General features: G+C 35.7%; 1 long non-coding RNA gene and 1 pseudogene across 1 annotated transcript; both read right to left on the bottom strand.

Moving 5' to 3' along the window:
* Positions 1 to 200: 200 nt before the first annotated feature.
* LOC148790594 (uncharacterized) lies at positions 201 to 7414 on the bottom strand (annotated as a pseudogene).
* Positions 7415 to 14369: 6955 nt separating this feature from the next.
* LOC104588256 (uncharacterized) lies at positions 14370 to 21100 on the bottom strand. Its single transcript, XR_016077186.1, has 4 exons — positions 20615 to 21100; positions 19825 to 20014; positions 19474 to 19683; positions 14370 to 15051 (listed from the first exon to the last, which is right to left on the bottom strand). It is a non-coding gene; the product is annotated as an uncharacterized LOC104588256 (long non-coding RNA).
* Positions 21101 to 24890: the final 3790 nt, after the last annotated feature.

Raw genomic sequence — 24890 nt, 5'->3', positions numbered from 1 at the left:
GGTTGTGAAGAAAGAATTTGGTTTTTTGTTTTTTTTTTTTTTTTCATTACTGGGTTGTTCTCATCAGAATCATTGTTATGGTCGGATCCGAGGTAGTTAGAACTAGGAATTAAAATGAGAGTTACACTTGAGACATCTCAAGATATCCAAGTCCGTACCGCCTTTCAAGCGCACATGCAAGGATTGGTGAATATGATCGATCAGTTTTGTATTATCTGTAGTTTCGTCCTCCAGCATTTGTGAATCCCAAGAGCATGTTTAAAATCTGATGATGGGCTCTGGTTGATGGTCAGATTGACTGATGGAAGAAGCTGCAGTAGCTCTGCTTCCTGCCCAATTACATGAATGAATAGGCCCCCAATAGAGTTTTGAGTGGTCACTTTCTCAATGCTTCCAGCTCCAATCTCCTTCATCTTTTTCCTATGCTCAAAGTACTGAACATACTCCGAACAGATGTCATCTGCAGGATTCAAAAACAGATATGGGACCCATGTAGACAATGAAAGAAGTGGATCTTCTGATGGAGAATTTTCGTTGTAACCCTTCACAGCCATAGAACATCCTTCAGTGATCAAGCTGCTTGCGATGTGGATCCCATGCTTCAATTTTTTATCTTTTATCCTCTCTATTGCAGCAGAGAAGAATGGTGGATAGAATAAAATCTCAATTGGAACAGAGAAGAATGGTGGATTGATTAGAAATGATTTAAGAAAAGCGCCAGTCTTTGCCAAGTTCCTTCTGGCCAACAATGCTACAACAGATCCCAACAGATGACCTGTTATCCATACTTTCAAATCCCCAACGACAGTAACTGTGTCTTGGGCGAATTCCATTGCAATCTAAAATCGAGAGGTACAATGAAGTTCCTTCTGGATGAAGTGGAGGTCCAAACTGAGATGTTGTAGGAAGGATTCAGGCATGGTAATGGTACCAGGGAAAGCAACAACATATCTTGGACAACCCGGTGTTGAGTGGCCACAGTAGCAGAACTGGGGTTTGACTTCATATATAGCGCCAAAGATGGAGAAATCTACGCCGTCTACAAGTGGCCAAATCAAGTGGAAATTTAAAAATTCCCACCAAGGTGGGGCAAGGGCTTTAACTCGCTCAGATTTTAACAAATTTACCAAATGTAATTTTGTACCTGTCAAAGCACTACATTCTCAAACATGCATGCAAATCTTGCTCACACCAATGCAAGACTTAGTTACTTGTGGTTATTGCAAGGAATGTTTCACTCTCTCCCTCTCCCTTCTTTGCTTTTTTATGTATAGTTAGTTGCAGTCCATGAGGGATTGTGCTCCGAGAAAAATCAACAGTATCACCTCCTCCCAATTAAAAATTCAGGCCAGAAAAACAGTCTGTGAATGTTTAGAGCTCAGGTTCCTCTCCCAATACCAAGATAAAAGATAGAGGGATTTTGTGACGTCTTCAGCTATAATGAGTAGAGGAGAACTTAGCTGTGTGGTCTTCTCCAACAGAGGAATTATGTCCTTTATTATTGAAATATTCTAATCAGTTACCAAGACATTTTCATTCCCAAATCCAATAATCATTTTTCTCAGGTTTTGTGACAAACTGTGGTGAAATGTAACCAAGATCAATGTGCAGACAAGTCTGAAAAACATCAAGGGAAAACGCCACATACATCATATAATTAACAAAGACAAATGGAGCTTAGAACCAGCTAAAAGATACAGACCCCCATTCCATCCGCCTCTACAATTGTCTCAAAGGATGATGAAGATTCAATGGATAAAACACCTTCTGGGCTAACCTTATCAGTTACATGGCAATCATAGTTCCAGTGGTATCATCATTGCCGGCAGAGATGGAAGCAACAACTGAAGAAATAAAAATAAATATTTGGTATAAGAATGTACCAGGCAACATTAGAAACTGCAGAATAACTTGAAGAAATAAAAATAGCAATTACCTTTAATACCATCACGCCCCTTAACAGGCCTAGATTTCTTCTCCAACTTACCCACTAGGCCTTGGACTGTCTTATTTTTTCCTCTCTTGATTGAGATAGGCTTTGCACCGAAAGTAACACTCAATCAGCCTAATTTGATAATTTCACGTGCAAGAACTGATGCCGTTGCTGACCCATCACCGGCAGAGTTATGAGTTCTACTTGCAAATTTCAACCCAGAATTAACAATGTCAACAAAGATATCATCCGTAGGCTCCAAATCTTCAATAGTTATAACATCCAACAATTTAGTTATGCCATTAAAGTTTCTTTCAATCACAACTAAAAGAAGCTCAGGATGCATCTCGATATCACCTTGAATATTACTTGAATAACATCAAGAAAAGAAGCATCAATTTATCCAACTCAAATCCTGTTTATCAAGCACATTGCGTTTTAGAAAATAAATAATAATTAAAGATACATCATTTTCAAGGCATAGATTGACACTGGGTGTTCTTCCATGTGAATTGTTTTTCTTGTTGTTAGTTACAAATACAAATTAAACCATCTATTTTGATGACAAATTGGTTACTAAATTAAAAACACAGAAAACAAGTAATTGGTAGTTTAAATGTTTGTTACCAAAACAGAGATAAAAATGAGTTTAAGAATTTCTGGTTTAAGAATCATGTTTCAACTTTTCGTATAATGATCTTTCATGAGCTCATCATCTTTCCTAAATCATACGGCGTCTGTACTCTAAATTTGTTTCCGTTTTAAAAACCAACATTTTGATGATTTCAAAAAAATCTGAATGGATTCTTTTTTTGAAATAAAAAAACTTATTTTTGCATCTCAAAATAAACTCATGATTCAAGAACAATCATGGGACTATTGATGATCCTTGTAGATCTTCAAACTGAAAAGTAAAAGGGAAAAAACAACATTTCTGTTTCTTTGTGGTTTTAGGTTAAATTACACCCATTTGATGTTGATCCCAATTATCTAAATATAGCACTGGGTAGTTGCTTTTCTAATGAACAAGTTATTAAGTAGGTTGTGAGCTCCTTCTTTATGAAGCTGAAATTGGGTTGATTGCTATATATGATAATATTTGAAACTTGCAACAAAGAAAAGAACACCACATTGGCAAACACCCCCACAATAAGTTATTCAATTCAGCCACCTCAGCCTTTGCATTCTAAAGCCCACTGTTCTTCTAAACTCAATTGATTTATTTGTGTCTAAAAAAATCTGTTGAATAGAAGGATATCAAGAAGTTGATTCATAAGCAACTAGACAGTGACATTGCAAAGAGAATTAAGTCATTTGGCTATTGGTAATTTCCTAGATGATGAGATTTTGAGTAAAATCAAGAAAAGAGGCTCCCTATTTGGGTCAAAAAGGGAGATTCATCTCTGCTACACATGGAAGCATAATGTGGCCATTCAACCCAACAACTTATATCAGCCTTCCACTGCACCAGTTGTACGTTAAGACTATGTTTGGCTTTGATAGAAAATAAGAGAGTAACAGATAATTGAGGCAAAGTTGTGAAGAAACTTTGTGAAATTTCTTGGGAAATTTCCCTTCTCTTTCTGTTTCTCTCTTATTTTTCACTTGAACAAAAACAAAAACAGTCTACATGTTTTAATATCAAACCTTTCCCCCAAAGGGCTTTTATTCTAATCACCAGCTAGCAAGGGTTTTGGGTCTCGATTTTAATTAACCCATCAATGTAGGAAAAAATTATGAAAAATCTCCTAAGTTATAACAGTAGCTAAACAATTAAGTGACATAAACCATATGTTTGAGTGTATGCCACACTCCTTTGAGGAAAGAACTAAAATGAAATTCAAAAGAATGGGGCCATTTTGAGGTCCTAGATCAACTTTTGATATGGAAGATTACTGAGCATTCAGTCTTTTTGGCCAAATGTGAGATAATTGCCATGTGTTAGGCTAATCAAGTGTAAAAGATACTTTGAACCTTGTTTGCAACCTCCAATGAAACACAAACATGTTTTTTTTTTGATAATATTCGAAGGGGCTACACAAGACGGGGAACCTGTGATACCCGCATTGTCATACTCCCAATCAGTAATAAATTGAGACGAATAAGAGAATCACTGGTCAATAAAGTAGTAACAATAATGAACAAATTAGTGGAGCAAAAAAAAGTCAAGTAGAACCAACTGCCATCTTACTTGCAAACCTCCAAAAGTAGAAAATAATTCAAAACAAATACCTATCCCAAGACATTTAATTGTTTAACAATATGGACCTTGTCACAGAAAATGAACCACATGAATTCCTTAATATTAAAATGGTCTTAATAATATAATGGAAATCTATTCCAAATCAAATCAGTTTTTATATCAATTACTCTTCTATCAAGAGCACAAAAAAGATATTTTCTTTTGTTTTTATATGATTGCTAACTATTTAATTTTATTAAATATATCATTATAAATTGATACTTAATTGTTAAAAATCTATACCTAACTATTACAAACCATACTCAACCATTTATAATATTCAATTGATACAGACTGTTACAAAGCATACTTGATTGTTACAAGTGTATACTCAAACAATACAAACTGATTACACAATTCGTACAAACTATTACACAGCCATACTTTATTATTACAACCAATACTCAACATATAAAAACTGTCACAAACCAGTACTTTAACCATTATAAACCATATTCAACTGTTACAACCCCATTACTAACCTTCACAAACTGATGCCTAGCTAGTACAAACTGTTACAAACCCGTACTCAACCATTACAAATATTTCCAATATGAATTGTCCCATTAATTAATGCTGCTAAAAGCAACCCAAATAAAAGAGAGATTCCTCTAAAAGCTATTTTTATTGACTTTTCATAAACTAGTTTGGTAGTTCACACTTTACATAAACTAATAAAATATATATTTTATATGTGAAAGCACATTACTTACAGTCAAGACCTAGAGTTAGTTCTACTGATTTACCTCAGGGACTTGTTTGAGTTTCCTTGGCATATCCATGTATATCATAATGTTTCCATAATATACACTTCTGATCTCTATACCACCACTCCTTTACTATTAACAAAAGAGAATATCAAAACGAAAAAATGATTTATGGTCAATTCTTATAAACTCTTTGTTTTTTTTGTCATTATATTTTTATAAACTCTTGGTGAACTACTACCTAAAAGTGTAATTTTCCTAAACTCTATAAACAGATAGACTCAGCAGAGACCCTCTTCCCTAAAACTCTGTTGTTTCTTTCTTCCCAGATCATCAATAAAGCTGCTGTTAGGACAGTGTTCTCTTTTGCCTAATCCTTCCAATCTCCATCCCATCAAGATAAACTTAACTGAAGCAGGATAACATCCCTTGACGGCAAATAATTTCATCACTTTGGAGCAAATTTTGTTGGAAAAACTTTAGTGAATGAACATGTGCTTAATCGACTCGTCATACTCTTCACACAACTAACAAGTCTCTCTGTCCACCACCATTCCTCTCCTCAACAGATTGTCCCTTGTTAAATCTTATTCATATAAGCTGTCCAAACACACAAAGACACCTTTGAGGGCACACATGATCCACACAGCATGAGATGGAAAGCCATTATCCTCTTGTGATATTAAATGATTATAAATGGACTTCACTGAAAATTGACCAGAATTCTCCCTGGTCCCCTCCCTCCTATCTTCTCTACCCAAGTCCATCTGGACATTGTACAGAAAATGCATTAGGCCCATCAGAGGTTCAACTTCCCAATCATTTAATTGCCTCCTGAACTGTGGTGTCCATGCCATGACTCCATTGTTTTCTGATAGGTGCCCAACAACCTATGCCTCAATATTTGTTGCTAGACCATACAAGGATGGGAAGTCATATTTCAAATGTCAGTTACCACACTATCAGTCCTAAATAATTACTCTTTGTCCATTCCCTACTGCATACATTACCCCTCTACTGAACTCTCTGTGGCTGTTCTCAATCTCCTTCCAAATAGAACATCCAAAAGTGTGTTTGGCTTTACCTGGCTCACATCCTGATATCCTCATACTGTATTTAGCTTGAATTACTTTCTTCCCCTGCTCCCCATTCTGCTTTCCGAATCTCCCAGACCACTTTCCCATTAATGCTACATTCACTTCCTTCAACTTTCTCACACACAAGCTTCCAGCTTTCTTTGTCCAACATACCTCATCCCAAGACAGTTTTTCATGCACAAAAATGGAATTTCTAAATTGTAACAGTGTTGTCTAGACAATTAATATAAGGGGTATGCTTGTAAAGGTAGGTTTTTGTGGAGGTCAAAATACAGGGGAGGTTTGAGTATTTTTGCTATAAAACATGGGTAGTTTTTAAATAATTTTACTTATAGTAGTGACTTCACTAAGCTATAAGACCAATATTGGCTTGCAGATATCTGTGCAGAATGTCCAACTTCAAATAGATGCATGTTTTTTTTTCTTTCCATTCATCTCCCTCTTCATTGAATGAATCTGGTTGGCTGGTAAGTTATACTGTTTCAAGTTGGGCAAAAGTATTTTTGAAACAATCTATATGGTTATCTATGGGTTGGGTTAAATGGTAAACCAGCCTTAACCCTATTGGATCTGGGGTTCAGTCAGCCTCGATAAGGTGTCAGGTTGGGTCAGGTCAAGCTAACTTGACCTGCACCATGTTCGGCAGACCTGAAGCAAACCTGATCCATTGGCAATACCAAGTCTGCTCTGTTTTTTCTTAAAATCTGCATACAAAATATGGTTGAATAACTAACTGGATTATCCATATGGGAAGCATACCTTCTAAAATTTTGCTTCCTTCGAGATGTAAAATAGTTACGGAAGCAAGGGAAAAACCAGTCAGATTCATGCTATTTGCATCCTGAATCTTATTTCTATATCCATCTTTCAACAGGTAGCTGAGAAAGATGAAAAATGATTTTTCTTCAGCTATACCTGTATCTGTCGAGTGCAGACACTATATCTACTTACAGAAATGTGATTTTCTTTTCTTTTTGTAGATATTATCTAAAATCAGTGTTTTGTAATGCACCACTTTGTTTCTTTAGTTGAGGGCTTTAGAATGGCCAGTTTGTTATTACTTATGAGTGAAACTGCTGTACATTGGTAAGATAGCATGTGCCAGGCTGAATGGTCACCCAATATGAGTACTATTTCTCTTGGTTCAGAACAGATCACCATACAGACAGGCACATAAACTGCACCCAAGTTTAGGCTGGTACACAACCACCTAAACCATATTTTCTATTTACATCATAATTGAGTCCAAAACAATTCCTACCCACCCTCTCTTTGACCAATCCATCAGCCAAATTGTTTGCAGATTTTTGAACCTTGGAGCATGTATCCAGTTCTCCTGTCAAGCTTCTTATTTTCTCATAACGTATCGATATTGCCAAATACCTTGACAGTTGCTCCTTATCCCTTTCATTGTCACCTTTGAGTTACCGTCCATCACTACATTAGTTTAATGATCTGCTCACCCTCAGGGGAACTTCAAGGGTTCCAAACCTCCACGAAATAGAAAGATAAAAAAAAGAAAGGAGAGGGAAGAAATTGGTAACTTACTTCACCCTAAGTTAAAGTGCCCTTGCCTTATATAGGCATACATCAAGGTGAATGACACTCTCCCAGTATTTCTAACTAATCGCTTGCCATATGCCACTTGGCATCTTGGTTCCTGGTTGTAGAACTTGCTGATGTGCAGGAACCAAAATGTCTTGGAGGGAAGCCTACTTAAATGGGCCGGGGCTGCGACTGTGGCCATAATAATACCCCCCATGCCAGTAGTGATAAAAAAGGTAATAAGAATAATGAACTTTATATTGCAAAACTTTTTTAGATACCATTAATAATTGATTGATTTGTAAACAGAAACCAAAAGACATTTCGCCAAAAAAAGAGTGCACCCTCAGGCAGTAAGGTGTGATCTATGTTCCATTTAAGGAATTATGTTATCTCCCTTTTGTTTGGAAGACGATATGATGAAGATTATTACTTTCAAGTTTTCCACCTTGGACTTTTGAGCTTCCATAGATTTTGTTACCCTTGTTTGTTTTCTTCCAAAACCTTGTGAATACAATCTTCATCATGGTAATACAGGACTGTTGGGTATTTAGCAAAATTGACCAATTTAAAGCTATTGGTTCTACACCATTACATCCATCAACAACTTTAAGTTATTTACTAGGTAAGTCACTTCTCAAAGGACTACTGTCAAAAAAAAAAAAAAAATCAAAGGACTAAAACAGATCTAGAGTTACAGATTCTAAAATAGTAGTGTCAATATAAGAACATACTATCCTAAATCAGTTATTCTGTTTGGTATACAAACCAACAATTTGATCAATATACCACAAGTTTGTATCTTTAAGGGTATAGAATTATGAAGACAGAGCTCATATGCATGTACATATGATATTCCCATAGCCTCTTATTCAGTGTCAAACATTGTTTTTTTTCTTTATCTGAACATGTAATTGTTTCTGTATGAACATAGTACAGTAGTTATTTTTGTGTGGTTCCAATCTTATATTCATGTTCTTTATGTTTTTTATTTACTGTTATTATCTCTTGTTAAGCAGCAGGGGTATATTTTTCTTTGTAACTTTTTATGAAAAACATATAAATGCTGAAGGGTTGTATGAAAACATCATCCTGACTGTTTTGATCAAGCTCACTTCCTTTATTCTTCATACCCATATCTGAAAAATAATATGTTCCTTAAATGTGCAGTCTTAGGTCCACCTTTTCCTAGGATGTCAATAAGATATTGATATTTAAACAAACATCAAGAAATCTAAAATTTTGTAGCAATAAAATCAGAACTTTAGCAACTCAAAGAAAAATATCAATTTTAAATTTGTCTCCTTCTCACCATATCCTATGGAGATGGGGGGGGAGGGGAGCCATGGTTCCCCCTATGCCCGAAAAACCTCTATGTATGATGGGGCCTCGTCCATCTTTATTTGCTCCTTCTAATCCCATGGTTGGCCTTCCCACTCAACCTTGCCAATTGAAACCTAACCAAATTTCTTCTCAACTCCATGCAATGAAACCTAACTTTTGTTTTTTTTTTTTTTTTTTTTTTTTGAGTTCACATGTAGATGGGTATATCTGTAATGAACCCTCTAGGTCTGCTTTAGTACTAACTCCTTGTAGGGACTAAGGGCGCTGCCTTTTAACATTATCGGTTCCACCAGTGCCTTTTGCTGTGACTACGGTGTATTTGCAGCATTATGGCTGGCATTACTGACCTGGAACTTTGAAGCATTATGGCTGGCATTATCGGTTCCACCAGTGCCTTGGATGATGATGATGATTCAGTTGGTCATTCGCCTGGAACTTTGAAGCATGAGAGTTTCTATATTGAGTAACTTGAACAAGAAGACTCTCTTTACAATATTTATTTTCTTCTATCAGATATCAGCCTAATAGTTCACAATATCCGTGGTCAAAGAACAATCAAGCTCTATGTGGTGTACAATGTATTAGCGCTCAGCCAGTAGATCAAGTGATTATGTCAATTTGGATGTACATTGCTTGCTTATTGAAATTGAACGTTATAATGCTTGGATTGAAAATCTATTTTAACTGATCCTTCAAACTGTGACAGATATTTGATAAACTATGCCAAAATTTTGGAGGGAATGTGTTGCCAACTCTGTTCAGTTCTTCAGAGGGGCTTGCAAATTCTTCACCAGAAAATATGAGATTTTGGCTGTGGAGATATATTTCTAATCAAGCATTAGCTATTGTTTTATCTAATATCCTTTTTTGTGGTTTATGCTTTTTTGTTTTAGATTTTTTGGTAGCTTGGTCATGGCAATCACTTTGTCTACGTGTATTATTGCCCACAATAATGCACTGCTTTCTTTGCTGGTATCAAATAATTTTGCTGAGATTAAGAGCAATGTGTTTAAACGCTTTAGCAAGGACAACATTCACTGTGTGGTGTACCATGGTGAGTTTTTCTTCTACCTTTAATCTTATTTGGTGAATTGGTGATCCACTACAACTGTCTGCCTTTCCACTTATTGCATGTGATCTGTGTTTCTGATGCTCAGACTTGTTAATAACTATGAATATCCTAAATGGTCCTGGGACCTGCTATAATCGCATGCCATGGAGCCAATTGATAGTTCTTCTGATTTATCTTGAAAGGGCAGTCTTGGTCTATCTGTTATCTTTCCAAAACTTTCCATATTTTCCTTTTTAATTCTATAACCTTTTCCAGCTTGTATGTAGGATTGGAACATGACAGAGTAACGCCCCAATGTTGATTGCTGGTCGTAGTCAAGTATCATTCTCTCCACAATTGAATGATGGATATGGCACTGAACAGAACGGAATGGCAAAACAGGATTCTGGTATCTGAACCCATATAGTTGGGACAAGGCTTAGATGATGAAGATGAGACTAGCACCATTCCCTCTGAAACTTAAAACTGAAGTAGAAGTTCTTGTATAGAGCCTACTTGTCTCCAGAATAGCACAGGTGTTCTCAAGGTCTTAAGAGAAAAGGTGTAGGGATTTCCAGTAAGGACTGATTTGGACCATGAAATGCTGAGTTGGTTGCAATTATAGAAGCTTAAAGTTGCCACCTACCATGATTTTTTTGTTTTGATAGCAAAAGAAAAATCTTTATCACTTATAATGTGCAAAGACAACACCTTCACTGAAACACAACACCAACCAAGAAAGCAAACACTCACTGACCATTACACCTCTTCAAAAGAAACAGGCTCTCCACCTTTCTCACACCATCATGGCTAGCAAAAAGAAAACAAGAATCCCCTTCATCAAAGCAACAACTTCAGACTCCCCACTCTCTGCCTGAGCCACTGCCTCTAAACCTCCCAATCAAATATTTCCTCCTACCTGACCGTTGCACCCACTGCCTGAACCACTGCCTTTTGCCTGTTCCTTGTAAGTTGTAATTAGGTACATGCTCATGCTTACATTCTTTCCTTTGAGATAAAGATGGTGGCCATGATGATGCTTTTCAAATTTCTATTTAGGTAATTTTTTCTTCTTTTGTTTGTTGTTAACCAGAATTTGGTAAGAAAGAGAGAGAGAGAGAGAGAGCTACAACAAAATGCACAAGATGTTGCATCCATAAAGCAAAGAAGATGCTAACACATTCCTTGGGAAAAAAATTAGAGAGAGAGAATACACAGCAATATCCATGGGTCTACATGGACTCCAGGAAGTCATGCTATCAAGACAAATCTGCAAACTGATGTCATTCATAGACTATTTTATCCCCAGGCACTGAAATCTTCTTTTTTTTTCCCTTTTTGTAGGTGGATTAATTTGGCTTTTCTCGATGTCGTGCTATCAAGACAGTATGAGTTTTACTTGCAACCTTCAACCCGGAATTAACAATGTCAACAAACAGATCATCCGTAGGCTCCAAATCTCCAATAGTCATAACACCCAGCAATTTAGATATGCCATTAAAGTTTGTTTGAATCACAACTAAAAGAAGCTCAGGATGCATCTCAATATCACCTTGAATAAAACTTGAATAACATCAAGAAAAGAAGTGTCGCTACAAATTTCCAATATCATTAATTATAAGTTTGAAAACAAAATTAGACACGGACTCGGTGGCCAATATGTTGTGAAAGGCATTTGGTGGTGGGCATTTAACTATGAACAGTGAAGAGTGGTTTCTCCTTGTTGACCAATTGGCCTGATTTATCCAACTCAAATCTTGTTTATCAAGCACAGTGCATTTTAGAAAATAAATAATAATTAAAGATACATCATTTTCAAGGCACAGATTGACCCTGGGAGTTCTTCCATGTGAATTGTAAAAGATACTTTGAACCTTCTTGGCAACCTCCAATGAAACACAAACATTTTTTTTTTATAATATTCGGAAGGGCTACACAAGACGGAGATAGCACATCCCACATATCACTATACACAATTACACTAAGATCGTAAGGAAGAGCTCTTGGATTGAATGTTGAAGAGGCATCCCCAAACGTTTGCGCTTCACGAGCTAACCAGTCAGAGAATGGCCTTGTTATCTTCTTGATTCCTTCTTAGTGTAATTTAGAGTGCAGAAAAGATATCAACTGCAAAAAAATCATGTACCTTTGTCTGTTGTATTTTCTAGTTAGATATCCGAAGAAGATGAAGATATCAACTGCAGGCATGTTAGAGAGGTCCAGTATAGTGAGGTTAGACAATGAGTATGCCGAGCAGGTATTGTTTACTGCAGGTGTCTTGGTAGAATACTTTTGGAGAATGAGTGGAGCATTATATAATCAATTTTAACTTTTATTACCTGCACCAAGACCAAGGCAAGTGTCCACATAGTATATTATAGATTAGTGACTGTTATACAATGTTTCTAAGTGGCATTCCAACATGAAGAGCTTGTGGCCATGGGATAGGTGTCCGGTACTAGTGGACCAAAAACTAAATTAACATTGATAATTCAAGCTATCACAGGTCTTCCCAGATGAGTGAGCAAATGGTTGCCTGAAACCTTAAATTTGGTTTACTGGGATTTTGTTACAGCTCAGATACAAATATTAACAAATCCCAGTTATCTCTGAATCGTATGTTACCAACTTCAAGAATTTTACAAGGTAGCCTCTGTTTTCTAAAGATTACACTCGATTATTTTTAAAGCGTGTTTGCTACCAGTTTTGGATGATGAAAGAATATTTCTATGTTTTGTGTAAATTTCTGAAATCCCACTTGAAGTTTCTGCCCATTGCTGAAACCTCCCCTGAAGTTGAATCCAGACATTTTCTTGCAAGATTTCATTAATTTATGATTTTCTTGCTATTGACAACTTGGCTCCAGGGCTTCAACAGCCATGTTGACATCTCTCTCCTTGGCAGAGGAGAGCTAGGTTCATTAACCTGAGAATTAATAGTAGGTTAACTGTTTCTTAGTATACTCCTCTATGGGTGCCCTTTGTTTCTGATACACGTGATAGTGCACTCATGGTAGTATTTCACCTGTTAGAGGGAAAGAAGTCTGCCCAAATCTATAGAAACCACATGACAATGTGGATTAATGGCATTTATCAAATACAATCTCATTCTCTTAAGATGAGCCCTCTTGTTAGAACAAATGTCTAATGGATCAACCAATTGTTGTTAGCAAAAAAATTACTGATTGGGGTTAATATATGGTTACAAAGTTGAAAATGTAATAAAGTATTAATAATAATAAATAAAAACAGTTATAGTTAAGATCAAGTGTAGTTTCAGTTCTTGTTGGTAATAATAAATAAAAACAGTAACAGTTAAAACATAGCAGAACATAGCTCTGTAGAATCAGGTCAGAATGACTACTAGTAGAGGTTTTGTTAGCCGTTGAAAATAAGATCATCATTAACATTCCTCTACGAATTAAAAGAACTAATTGCTCAATATATCAAAAAATCGAAACTGCTTGTAGTTTAGACATGCCTTATTTTCATGAGTTTTAACTGAACAAAAGGGTGAAGCTACTTATGATTTTATCTCATTGATGGAATCATAAGAAGAAATATCCTTGATAGAGAAAAGGCTCGTTCCCCCATTAATTTATTGGGTCCACAGTGTCACAAGCTATAGATATACGGCCATCAGATTCATTTGGGTGGACAAAGAAAGGGTGGAAAGAGGAGGGAAGGATGACTCCACAGTTCAAACGATTGTGTTACATATAAATTGTTCCCCTTGTTTGGGAGTATATGATAGAGAGAATGGTTTTCCATTAAAAAAGACAGAAAGGTTTTACCTAGGCACAATGTTCTTATCATTTATTTGTAGGATTTACAATCAATCAAATATCTGGATTTATAAGTTAGAAGATTAAAAGCTGTGTATGTGTGTATTTAACTGCATTTGACCAAGGCACACTGTGTATGTGTATGAATTGACAAGGTCGGATTAAGTGCCCAAAAAATTTTCCACAATGCTGTACCCTCATTTCCCCTTTGTGAAATTTCTTGAGAATGAATTTTCCCACAACTTTCTGTTTCTCTCTTATTTTTCTATCAAACCAAAAACAAAAACAGTCTACATGTTTTAATATTTTAATACCAATCTTTTCCCCCAACGGGAATTTATTCTAATCACCAGCTGGCAAGGGCTTTGGGTCTCAAATTTAATTAACCCATCAATGGAGGAAAAAATTATGAAAAGTCTCCTAAGTTAAAACAGTAGCTAAACAATTAAGTGACATAATCCATATGATTGAGTGAATGTCACACTCCTTTGAGGAAAGAGCTAAAATGAAATCCAAATGAATGGGGCCATTTTGAGGTCCCAGATCAACATTTTATATGAAAGATTCCTGATCATTCAGTCTTTTTGACCGACTGTGAAAGATAATTGCCATGTGTTAGGCTAAGCAAGTGTAAAAGATACTTTAAACCTTGTTTGCGACCTCCAATAATGAAACACAAACATTTTTTTTTATAATAGTCAAAGGGGCTACACAAGACGGGGGTAGCACGTCCCCACAGATCTCCAGACACAATTACAATAAGATCACAAGGAAGAGCTCTTGGATTGAACGTTGAAGAGTCATCCCCAAACTTCTGCGCTTCACAGGCTAACCAGTCAGAGAATGACCTTGTTATCTTCTTGATTCCTTCACAGGCTAACCACCTCTATGTATTTGCATCATATACAACTGGAGGGTTGCTCGTCGTCTAAGAGTTCTGTGATGGGTTTGATAGTGTTATCAAGTCAATCTGCTGTTGTCATCATGGCAGATCGAATGGCTGTTGGATTTCATTCAGGATGGACTGCTTTCATAAGTGCTGCCACTCCTACTGCATGAGGACAAGCCATGGAGGTTCCGTAAGATGTTGAAGTTTCTAATCAACTTTGTTGATCCTTCGTTCATCACAAGACTTACTGAAGGCCAAGATGCACGAACAAAGGAGTTGGGAGCTGTGAGGTCAGACTTTAGAACGTGGTGGCAAATTGCAGACGGTCCTGAAAAGCAAATCTACAATGAACCTGAAAAGTAAATCTGCAACTTGATCAACATTCTTCAAGGAAAACTTGAAGGACTTGCATTGTCTGTTTAACTTAGTCATAATTAGCCCATCCAATGCGCTGATTAGCTAGATCATAAACAAAAAACCAAAAAAGAAGATTAGTTTTCTTCTCATTAGTCATGCTTACCAACTCACAGCTTTTAACTCTTGTACTAATTGAGGCAAATATACATGCAAGATTACTGGTGTTGACAATGCATTTGCATCACTCAAAATGTAGTTGCCAATATCATGATTTTGTTTCAGACAGCAGAACTACTAGGCAACAGTTTGATCTTTCATAAAAATGGAAGAAAGTATTTCCAATGTCTAAAAGTAGAAAGATTTTAGAGAATCTAAGACAATTATTGATGGAAAAAAGATTGTTGGAGAAGTAAGAATTGGCATAACTAGCTAAACCTCAGAATGGACTTTCAATCAAATTTTTATCCTGATATAACTTGACTAGTCGCAACAGGTTATCTTTTATCTGTAGATAAAATAAACAAGTTCTTCTATATGTTAACAGTTGACACTTCTCTCATGGCCTATATTCCATGATATTGTAAGGGACCAATTAGTATGATTTGCATAATTGCATCTCAAACTACTTAAGATAGGCAATAGTTGAGATTTTCCCTGCAAACAATGTCGAGAGTGCATATAACTAAAAAGGCCATTATCCAATCACGGCCCCTGCTATATGGGGGCATGGGAGGGGTAGACTGGATAGTGCTAACTCCTAACATTTGGCATTTTCTTTTGCACAAAGTGACGGCTCTCACACTCACGATATGAGAGTGCACATATCTCTCATCCAAAAATAGAATTCAGTGGGAACTTTTCAAGCAATTTACTTCTATTCAACTCATGCCTAACACTTCACTGTGAGAAGTTGTTTATTAGATACGGTTGTTGCATAACTTAAGCCCACTTTCTAAAGGTTTTGGCAACAAAGATTCTACGCCATGGATAAATAGTGGATATACTTCTGGATGTTTTCTACATTGCAAATGCATTTATGAAATTCTTAGTTGCTATTTCTCCCTATTGGATATGGTGTCATGCCCTGATTTATTGCAATGTATTCAAGAGTTTGTGAACACACTACACAGATTACATTTAAAAATGAGTATAATAGTGACATTTTATTTAGCCAAAAAGTGAAAAATTACCAACAAACCACAAAATTAGGAAAAACGAAAACTTAGTTATACTTCACATTTACACAACCTCCAAGACCTAAAATTCAAGAGATCAGTGACGGGTGACGCAAAAAGAGCTAAGGGTAGAACAAAAAGGACATGGGTAGAAGTTGTAAGAACTGATTTAGGCACTAAAAATTTAACAGTGGATAGGGATTTAACTTGAATGGATTGACGAAAAAGGATTCATGTAGCCAACCCCAAATAGCTAGGATAAGGCGTGGATGTTAATGATGATGACATATTAGGGATGATTATTTAAGACCCGACCTGACTTGCAAATTTATGGATCCAAAAAGCCACATTTCTTCCAAGCCTAGCCAAGCTTCGACCAACATTAAGACTACAAAAAATGCAGATCTGTGATGTTTAGCTATATTAGGGTAAACCTGATATTCGTTGTAACCTCAGAATGAACTTCCAGCTTGCAACCTTTAATATTGTAACCTCAGAGTGAATTTTGAGCCAAATTTTTAGCCCGATATAACTGATATGATCGCAAATCTGTAAATTTAGAATTGTCTTGAGATACCCTACAGCTTGTTTATGACATTTGGGCATACTAATTCAATATCTTAGCATTAATATAATAATAAAATATTATACAACTAAAAATAAGAGAATAATAATAATATATTAACAATAAATATTAATACACATTTAACTAGATATTAATAAAATAATATGACTATAACAAAAAATTAATAAATTAAAAACAACAAAAAGATATTAATTATTAAATATAATAATAAAGTATAAACACAATATCACTAAAATAAAAAAAACATTAATAATTAAAAAAAAAAAATTCCAAAAGTTATATTAAGATAAAATAATAAAATAAGTGTATATTATAAATATAAGTCGTAATAAAACATTTATGAAAAATCCATAAAATAATAATAAATAAATAATAAAAAAGCAAAGGTATTAATTCATTAATTAATAATCATAATAATATTTAAGTACAATATAAGATGTTAAGATATATAATTAAAGTAATAATAAAAAATAATATATTATTTCCTAAATAATACTAAATTAATTTTAAAATGATAAACAATAATAATGGAATATTATTAAACTAATAAGAAAATAATAATAAAATAAAAATTATGAATAAAATACTCATAAATTAATGATAAATACTAAGGTATTAATTATGAAAAACTAATAAAATCATAACAATGTACTAATAAAATAATTATATATTCATAAAATAAACATAAATATTAAAATATTGAAGTCTAATGTGTGCCCAAACATCACAGACAAGCTGTAGGATTTCTCAAGACAATTCTAAATCTTCTGAACTGCAATCACATCAGTTATATCGGGATAAAAATTTGGTTGAAAGTTCATTCTGAGCTTACAATTAAAGGTTGCAAGCTGAAAGTTCATTCTGAGGTTACAACGAATATCAGGTTTATCCTAATATAGCTAAACATCACAGATCTGCATTTTTTTTGTAGTCTTAATGTAGGTCGAAGCTAGGCTAGGCCTGGAAGAAATGTGGCTTTTTGGGTCCACAAATTTGCAAGCCAGGCAAGCGAGGCTAGGTTATAAACAATCATCCCTAATATGTCATCATCATCACCATTCATGCCTTATCCTAACTATATGGGGTTAGCTACACGAATCCTTTTTCACCAATCCGTTCAATTTAAAGCCATATCCACCGCTAAATTATTAGTGCCTAAATCATTTCTTACTACTAATACCCTTGTCCTTTTGGTCTACTCCTAGTTCTTCTTATGTCACCCGTCATGGATCTATTGAATTTTAGCTCTTAGAGGCTATGTAAATGTGAAGTATAGCCGAGTTTTTTATTTTTCCAAATTTTGTATTTCATGATTTGTGCTTTGTTGGTAATTCTCCCCTTTATTGGCTACACAAAATGTCATTGTTAAACTCATTTTCAAATGTAATCTGTGTAGCATACACAAACTCCTAAATAGATTACAACAAATCGGGGCATGACACTATATCTAATAAAGAGAAATAACAAAGAAGAATTTCATAAATGCATTTGCAGTGTAGACAACATTAAAATATCTCCACTATTTATCCACTGCATAGAAGCTTAGTTCCCAAAACCTTCAGAAAGTGGGCATAACTTATGCAACAACCATATCTAATAAACAACTTCCCACAATGAAGTGTTAGGTATGGGTTGGATAGAAGTAAACTGTTTGAAAAATGAAAAGTTCCCTAAACACTATTTCTGGATGAGAGATATGTGCACTCTCGTATGGTGAGAGTAAGAGCAGCCACTTTGTGCAAAAGAAAGTGCTAAAGGTTAGGAGTTAGCACTATCCGATCTACCCCTCCCAAGACCCCAGATAGTAGGGGCCACAATTGGATAATGGCCTTTTTGGATATGTGCACCCTCCACATTGTTTGTAGGGAAATCTCAACTATTGTCTATCTTGAGTAGTTTGAGATGCAATTATGCAAATCACAATAATTGGCCCTAACTCAACTCTCGAGCATCGGATCCTGAACCCGACCCCGACCCTATAGGGTTTAACCCGACTCGACCTATAGCATTTCAAATGTGATTTTTAACATGTTTTGGAGACATAAAAAACATTAATTTAAGTTAGGAAGTTGTTTTATACATTCTAAGGTGTTATTTTTTCCATTTTAAAAAAGAAGAAAATCAAAATCAACATGTAAATAAAATATAAACACTAAGTCTATATAGTTAGAAGTCAAAAAACTACAAGAATACTTGGCATATATGTAGGTATCATGACCCAACGGAGTGGGCTAGTCAAAACCCGAACCCAAACCCAACTCGGGTCAAAGAATCAAAACCCTAACCCGGCCCAAAAGCCGAATACACCTGACCCTAACCCAACCCTATAGGGTCGGGTCACGTCGGGTTTACCATTTAACCCGACCCCTTGTCATCCTTTGTTAACCTATATAAGAACTTCCTCATTTTGTTAAATATATTTAATTTCTTAGTTTTATATGTCATCAAGAATAACAGTTTAATAGGCGATTAATTTAAGCAAAATAATGCTTTCATGTATACATCATAATTATCAATAGTAAAACCTTTTTAGAATAAACTTCATGACAAAGATATAGATACATACATATCTAGGCATGTATACAAATATATACAGAATATATTTACATATCTAAATAAAAACATATGTTTATAGTGTATGTTAGAAGCCACAAGGATACGCACACATGACATAAATGCAAAGGTTAGCATATAACCAATACTCATTCTCTACATTATGGACTAGAGCATACAATGGAGAAACATTCAAGTCAGGATTCATACCCCATAAAATGGTCATCCCTTCGTCCTGAACTCCATGGAAGCCAATGCACCAAAATTCTTGCCCCATCCTAGGAGAAAGGTTAAAAATTTGAATTGAAACCTTGTGGTGGTAGTTGTGAAACGACGGACAGTCCGTGCTGCCCAAACCCAAAAATCCCATCATCAGCTCTGTCTGGCTTGGTCAAGTCTCCGGACTGATAGTTGCTACATCTGTTTCAAGAACAAATCTCTATCATGTAAGTTCCAACAAACATAATATTATCCCCACCACCCAAGTCATACAAAAGAACCTATCTGATACATAATGCCTACCCAAAAATTACAGTAGCCAAAGAATTTGTAACCAAATACCTCCCGGGAACTGTGTCAAAGAATAACATATCATGTACAATAATAGCCCGATGTCCCATTTCCATCACCATACTAAAAGGAGTAACCACACTGGGAATTCTGAGCAGTGCAGCCACCATCTAAAGTTTGAACCGCCAAATTACATATTTCATCTGGATGAGGTGGCAGCATCAAAGTAATTCAAAGCAATCTACAAAAATGTAACAGTCTTGGTAAGGATTACATCTGCAAAAATATCACTGGAAATGAAAGAAGAGGAGGGAGGGAGAAAAAAAAAAGAAAGAAAAAAAAACTTTAGATTTAGATTCAGGCCGTTATATTTGGGGCAACCACGGCATTGCAGGTGATCGACAAGACATCACTTCCGGTGCCAATTTGAACATAATTCTTTTGCAGGAGAGTTTTAAAGAAAAAAAAACTACAAAATCCCCACCCAGTGGAGTTTTGAAGAGATCAAAAACCGACGAAGATAAACAAATCAACATCTTCAAAAAACCCATGTATGAACTACATCAAAAGCATCAAAAGAGAAAGAAGGGTATAGACCCACATAACTGTCAATTTACAAACGAAAGAACGTTAGAACATCAAGAAAATCTAATCCAGAACCATTAAACAAAGAAAAGGAAAACAGTAAAGAAACAAAGAATATCAAGAACCCATCAATATATATTATAAAACGAGTAGGTAAAAGAACACAAACAAAACCCCGAAGCCAAACGCCATCCTCAATTGAACCCAGAGCGTAAAATCAACTAAGGAGCAAAAAAATAAAGAAAGAAAAAATTACCCGACTGTGTAAGGATTGTAAGCACTCTCGACGGGAAAATCGACGATCCCACCTTTCATGATTCGGCGGTGCACCGGAAAGGCTCTTTCGAGGTTCGGAAATCGACAAAACACCACCGCTGGTAGGAAGACGGCGCCCAAAACCATGATCAGAAACCCGATATTTCGTTTTGATTTCCCGACAACAAGAAAAAAACAAACGGATCTTATACTATAAATCCAGACAACTCAGAGACGATCGAGGTGTGTGTCTTCTCGGAAGAATAGAGTGTGCGTGAGAGAGAAAGAGAGAGAAAGGAAGAAACAGCGAGGAGACTAGCAAAGGGCCCAAGCAGAGAAATCAAGAACAGAGAATAAAAAGAGTTCCATGAGACGAGACGTTGACAACGGCCACCAACAGACAGAGGATTCAAAATCACATTTATGTATGTTTTCTTCCTTCACTTCCACCTTCTCAAGCTTCTAAAGTCTAAAGTAACGACGAGTGCGTACAACGCACTCCCCAGTTTCGGCTTATGATGATTGATGGTAACAGTTTCGGCTTATCCAATTTATTTATAAGAGATACATGGAATCATTCCTATCCCCGAATCCAATGGTTGATATTCTCGTTCTTCGAATCCAATGGTTGACATTCTGGTGCTTAAATGATGATGGTCTCACCACGCACGTGGTAATAGCCCGGGTTCTCGCACCGCCCATCTTAACACCTCTCTACTTCTTCTTCTGACACGTGGCCTATACATTTTAAGGCGATTGGAATAACTAATCAAGTCTAATGGAATTCAAATCGCACCGCCCATCTTCTAAATACAGTTTTGTGGCTTTTTGGAGGGTGAAAAACTGTAAATTACTTAAGCCTCCTATTTGTTTTAACCCTTGCAAAAACCTCCCTTGACCTTTCAAATAAGTATGCAAATACACCCCTTCTCTTAAATTCCCTAATGTAAAATAATGGATAAAGTTGACATAGTGCTTTAAACTTTTTAAAATCTCAATTTTACCCATGGGTTTTATTGAGACGAAGATTTTGTAGATTACCCTCAAAATCTTTTTAACCCAATTTTACCTCTGAGAATTTTATTGATAATATCTTTTGATTTTATTATTTTAGTGAATATTTTGACTAGTTTTATTATTTGTCATTGATATTTTATTAATAGCACAATAATTAGTCTTATTAAATTAACAATTTTACGACATTTTTAATTTTTATTAAATTAATTATTTTATATGTTTTGAAATGCATATTTTTCTATCTTGTTGGTCATAAGGGCATAGTTGTAATTGTAACATCTCTCTTACATGAAATTTAATAAAAGAAGTATGCTTGCGTATTTACTTGAAAAATAAAGGGAGGTTTTGCAAAGGTCAAAAGGGATGTTGAAATAATTGTTACATAATCCGTTGGAGTTTTAAGTAATTTACCCAATTACCCTGTTTCGTGTTATAATTTATAGACAATTACCACTATGTAGAACCAAGGTTTTCGAATCGCTATTGACTCGGGCAATCGGACTGTTCGGCCGAGAAACCGTCCAGGCAACCAACCAGTTCTGTTTTACCCAAAAGTTGGTTTTTGGTAAAAAACCATTGAAAAAGTCAACAACCTATTGACTTGGGCGGTCGAATTACCGTTTTTATTTATTTTTAATATGTTTGTTAGAATGAACCATCCATTTGAATCAGACGGTAGGATGGTCGGACCGTTGACCCAGAAACCTGTGGCTACAACTGTTCCGTTTCCGGGTCATTCTTTAAGACGTTGTGTAGAACACTAGGATGTATGATATATTCAACTAGATCAACTGCCTTTACTAGGGGTTTGCAATTCTACGTACAAAATTTCATAATCAAAGTTAATTGAAGGTGGATATATAAAATTCTAGGAATAAATGAAAAATTAAATGCAGCTGGTAAACTAATCATGAAACAACCTGTCAACCTATAATGAACGAGAAGGATTTAAAAGCAAAAAAACAATGAAAATTCAAATAATATTTAAGCTATCTGAACATAATAGTTTCTAACAGAGTTTTCAAAATTGGATTGGATTGGACGGTTCGTTCGGAAAAAACTGGGAATCAGTTAGGTGATTGGTTTTGTTTTGCCCCAAAACTGTTTTTTTCGCCAAAAAAAAAACGTTAATTTAGTCAGCAATCCACTAACTGGGTGGTCAAATTAAACCATCAAACCATCAACCCAGACAACGGTTTTTTCTCCTTTTTTTTATTTTTTTGTTTTTTTTTTGTCAGAGCGCGCCGTCCATTCAGACTGGACAGTTGGACTGTTCAACCCAGGAACCAGACCCTAGAATGGTTCCCTGCCCGGTTTGATTTTAAAAACCTTGGTCTCTAATTACTTAGAAAATAAGGGATGAAGGGATTAATTTATATAGAAATGAAAATAGAAATACCAAAACATAATTGTGGTTAGGGGTGCCAATGGACAATGTTTGGATTGGGCCACATCCAAATCAAATCAATTTGAACAGTTTGGACAAACCAAATAGACAAATTGAATTGGACCTGTTCAGACTTAATGGTCCAATATATTTATTAGATTGGATAGGACCTGGTCCATTTGTAATGGGTCTATATTGGACTGAGTCGGACTGAACCAATATCCGATCCATTGACATAAGATAAAAATTCAGGTGTCAGCAGACCAAGTTCAGGATGGACCCAATCTAAATTAAAACCAATTTGAATAGTTTGGAGTTTGGACGGTCTAGACACAGAATTGGACCAGTCGTCCATAAACGTCCAAAGTATTTTTCAGATTGCATTGAATCTTAGTCCATATGTACTAAATTCATACTGGGAAGAGCTTTGACCAATAATCAAAACCCAGTTCAGACTTTAATTCTTCATGTTTGGTAGGCATGAGGCAGTGTACGCAGGGATATGTTGAATGGGAGGAATAGGTAAAACAACTATTGCTAAGTGTGTCTATGATTAATCAAATATTTCACAAATTTGAACATGCAAGTTTTCTTGAATTTGGTAGAGAAGTTGTTGGCAACCAGTTTGTTGATCGACAAAAATTTCTTTGTGATATTCTAATGGCATCCACCCAGCTTTGGGATTTGGTATGCAACAGTTCCCTGCTTTTTATAGGATATGTTTTGTAAAGTATGATGTGTTCCTATCTGATTCATAGTATAACACGGATTTAAATATACATACATATATGGGACATATTGTATTGGTATCGGTGCATGGTCATATAGGATATGTTTTGTAAAACGCACATATTAGACTGGTATGGATGTGTATTGGCCTATATCGCATTGTATCATCTGATACGCACCAATACAGACCAATATATAGCGTTTCACTCGGTGTTCTCAAAATCGGACTGAAGAAAAATTGGTCACCTGACCAGTTCTGTTTCACCCCAAAATCGAGTTTTGGCAAAAAAATCATTGATTTGGTCTACAAATCATTGAACCAAGTAGTCGAACCATCGACCTAGACAACGGTTTTCTGGTTATTTTTGTTTTTATTTTTTTTAGAATGGGCCATCTGTTCGGACTGGATGATTGGAGCATTTGATGTCCGCTGCCCATAACAATTCCTTGTCTGGTTCGGTTTTAAAAACCTTGATTTCTCTCCCAAAAATTAAATGACGCTTTCAGTAGGATTGGAATTAGATGAATGGTGTTGAGCAAGATCAAGAGAAGAGAGGAAGAGAAGAGAGGATAGGAAAGAGGACTGAAAGCCCCAAAAAAATACTGCAGGCGTGTGTAGTAATTATTTATACTAGTCTGGTCGTACAACCTAAAATATGGGGAAATCACAACATTACCCTTGCGGTACTAAACCTGTGTACCCTTGTGGCAAGCAGTTCAAGAGACCACATGCAGCAAAGCTATCTGATTTTGGGTGTTTAATTGTGTTGGCCCTTGGAGTCATTCTTCTTCAAGAAACAGGTGGAGTAAATGGAACTTCTGGATCACATTAATAATGTCCCTCCAATGTTCCCTGACGAAAAAAAAGTCCTACAATTTTCTTATCCTACAATTTCCTTCTTTATTCAGTTAGTCATTGAACCGACCCGATATAGTTGGGATAAGGCTTGGATGATGATGATGATTCAGTTGGTCATTGGCCTGTAACTTTGAAGCATGAGAGTTTCTATATTGAGTAACTTGAACAAGAAGACTCTCTTTACAATATTTATTTTCTTCTATCAGATATCAGCCTAATATATCACATGATCCGTGGTTAAGGAACAATGAAGCTCTATGTGGTGTACAATGTATTAGAGGTCAG

Source organism: Nelumbo nucifera, chromosome 6, assembly GCF_055504915.1.
Source record: "Nelumbo nucifera cultivar China Antique chromosome 6, China Antique-T2T, whole genome shotgun sequence".
Taxonomy (NCBI): domain Eukaryota; kingdom Viridiplantae; phylum Streptophyta; class Magnoliopsida; order Proteales; family Nelumbonaceae; genus Nelumbo; species Nelumbo nucifera.
This window is presented reverse-complemented; position numbering and strand designations above follow the sequence as displayed.